We start from the raw sequence: 3,595 nt of genomic DNA on the forward strand, positions 1-3,595 counted from the left end.
CCCCCCCCCCCCCCCCCCCCCCCCGCCCAGTCCGCCACCGCCCCTCCCTCCGCCCAGCTCGGCCTCGCCTGCCAACTCCGAACCCAAACAGATGCTGCCGGCCAGTCGCTGACAATCTAATCGGCACTTTTGTAATGTCAAAATGCAAAAATACCCTGTTCCTTCTTCCCTCCTTCAGCCCGCCCCCAGCCCACTCACCATCCTGTCCCTGGCATTCACAAAAGCGCCCATCGGGCCCCCACGCCCACCCCCAGCTAAGGCTGAGCTGCCTTCCGCCTTCCACTCCCAGACCGGGGGTGGAGAGCCGAGCCCTGGGGTCTCGTCCAGGCTCCTACATTTACAAACGGTGGCCTTGGGAGAGTCACTTCTCCTCTCCCATCTCCTGTTTTCATCCAGGAGCACTTCCGACCCCGCTTGCCTCACAGGGAACCAATGAATTACTCTGGCATCACAGGGGCGGCCCAGGTCAATGAGTCAGGGTCAGGTACCTGTCCCCAGAGAGCTCTCAGCCTCCTAGAGGGAGAGGAGCGCAGGGATGGCTCCAAGGATGCTAAAACAGAGGAGGAAGCCAGACTCCATACTCAGGAGGAAGGAGGACGCCATGGTCATCCTTGGATTCAGAGAAGGCGTCATGGGGACGGCAATGCACAGGGCAAAAGAGGCGGACTCCAGAATCAGATTGCTTTCCAAGTTCGGCTCCTGGCTGTCACACTACCGAGTGACCCTGGGCAGGCTACTTAACCTCCCTCAGCCTCAGTTTCTCCCTCTGTACGAGTCATGCCTAGCTCAAGAGGTTATGGAGAAAGCAAAGCTTTATGTACCTCATTTGGAGTGTAGCAAGTGCTTAATAAATGTTGGCTCTCCCCGTTGTTTCTATTTACCAGGTGTTGCGGCTGGACCTGAGAAGGTGAGAGAGGGCCAACAGGCACCACTGGTGGAGGCCTTGTGGGCTGAGGGGCAGCTGAGCAAAGGCCCAATAACGTGATTCTTCAAGCGACTGGCTCACATCCCACCGCCACCACTGACTGGCTGCATGCTCTTGGCCATGACGTCTAACCTCTCTGAACCTCAGTTTCTTCATCTGTAAATGGGGGATAAATACGATCTGTCCTGCCCTCTCTGCAAAGTGATAAGGCTCAAATGAGACAACGCATGTAAAAGTGTTCCACACGATTCAATCACAGGAACCTGCGGGTGGTGGTGTTCCTGACGGCCTGCCGCTGGACCGGAACGGACCGGACCCGGATGTATAGTCTCCACCGGAAGTGGTAAGAATAACGGGCGGCATTTACTGTGCATCTACTCCGTGCGGGGACTGTCTCGGCGCTGTGAATATGCGTCGCTCCTTTAATCCGCACAACTCCTCTAGGGGGCAGATACCCCCTCCATTTCACAGAGGAAACGGGCTCACACTGCCTTCCATCCTGGAGCGCCTCCTTTCCCAGCAGAGGACCAGTGCGTTGGCGAGAGACCTGAAAACCATGGCCCGGAAGCAAGAGCCTGACAGGCGTGCGGAGGGACAAGCTGGGAAGCACAGACGCTGCTTTCACATCCCAGCGGGTCTGCAGTGTGGGGTGGGGCGGGCGGGTATGGGGCCGCCGCAGAGGACTGTGGGAGGCCAGTGATGGAAGTTATGTTTCGGCTTCTCCGGAAGCAGATGTCCGGAGAACACAAGACTGAGCGTCTGGTGGGTGGTGAAGGTCCTGCCGTGAGCCTCCTCTTGTATCTAAGAAGGGGCTGACTGCTCCCGATGAGGGGCGTTGGGACAGTGTACCTGTTGGGTGCTGCTGGCCCAGCATCTTACCAAACCCTCTGTCCTGGTGGCCGCATCTGGATTTTCCTTTGGGGGACCAACCTTTCCTTACTGGCAGTCCCCGAAGTTCAAGAGGGTATCCAAGGTGAGCACAGGGCCACAGTTCCACAGTCAAAGCAATCTTTTTTGCTTGGTTCAGGGGTGGGCACTTGATTCAAGGCTATGTAATCAGAAGCAGATTCGCTGGAGCTGCTAGAAAAAAGAGCCCTCTTTCCCCTGGGGGTTAGTAAGCTGATAGGCTATAAGGTTAGCACTAGCAGTGACTATCTTGTCACCACATAGGAAAAGTTGGCCGGAATCAGCCCACACAGACAACTGCAGAAGCGAGATATGAAGACTGACATATTCTTGACATCATTTGAGTATCTGGATCAAGCTGTGCCTGAACCCCTTAGCCTTTCTGTCACATAAGACATAGGTTCCTGGGGCGTCTGGGTGGCTCAGTCGTTAAGTGGCTGCCTTCGGCTCAGGTCATGATCCCAGAGTCCTGGGATCGAGGCCCACATCGGGCTCCCTGCTCAGCGGGAAGCCTGCTTCTCCCTCTCACATTCCCCCTGCTTGTGTTCCCGGTCTCGCTGTCTCTGTCTCTGTCAAATAAATAAATAAAATCTTTAAAAAAAAAAGAAAAGAAAGAAAGACATAGGTTCCTTTTTCCACATAGGCCAGTAAGTTTGAGTTGGATTTCTGGCACTTACAAGACAGGACCGCCCTCAAGAGGCTGTAGAGCATGATGGAGTCAGACAGACCCGGAGAACTGCAGCTTCACCATGTCCTGCTGCCGGGCAGAGGGATGTTTCCTCACCTGTAAACCATGCACACAGTATTGGTCACTTTCTAGAATGCGTACTCACCCCCCAGCTTCAACAATTATCAACACGTGGCCATTGTTGATTCATTTCTTCTTCCACATTATTTTCTTGGCATCTATTAAAACAAATCCTAGACATCATAGCATTTCAACTTAAATACTTCAGTATGCCCCTCTAACAAAGACTTCTTTAAATCCTTAGAATTTTTAATAAAATTGAATTAACCTTATAGATTAATTTAGAAATGATATTAAGACTTCCATCCATGCATGTAGTTTATTGGTCCACGTATTTATGTCTTCTGTTATGTTCTTTAATATAATCTTATAATTTTCTCTGTAAAGGTCTTATATATCATTAGATTTTCCCCCATAGGCATGTTATGGTTTTGTGGCTATTTTGAAGGGATTCTTCTTATTCTAGTTGTAACCTTGTTTCATTTCCTTCTAAAATCACCTTTATTTACAATAAAATACATCTTTCTTCCCATACAATAAACCACACTCTTTTTAAGTGCATGGTTCCATTAGTTTTGACAAATGTATGTACCCAAGTAATAAGCACCATAATCAAGATATGAAATATTTCCTTCTCCCCTAAAAGTTCCCTCATGCCCATCTATAACCAATCCTTATCCTTAGCCCCAGGCAACCACTGATCTGCTTTTTGTCCGTATAGAATTTTCCATGCAAATGAAATCATACAGTATAGGTCTGGCTTTTTTCCACTAAGCATGTTTTGAGTTCACAATACCCTTATGTAATACATAATTACACCTAAAAAAAGTTAGCAATAATTTCTTATGTTCTCCTTTACATGATTGCCTTAAAAAAAAGGACTCAGCAGTCAATCTTATCACTAAAAGTAGGACAGCCAGATATTATGTATCTCCTATACAATGATGCAATAAGCACATAGTAGCCCTTTGTGGCATTCTTACCAAAATCATCATTACAATCATCACCAGCATTTG

Source organism: Leptonychotes weddellii, chromosome 5 (assembly GCF_054177405.1).
Source record: "Leptonychotes weddellii isolate Sample4059 chromosome 5, ASM5417740v2, whole genome shotgun sequence".
NCBI classification, from domain to species: domain Eukaryota; kingdom Metazoa; phylum Chordata; class Mammalia; order Carnivora; family Phocidae; genus Leptonychotes; species Leptonychotes weddellii.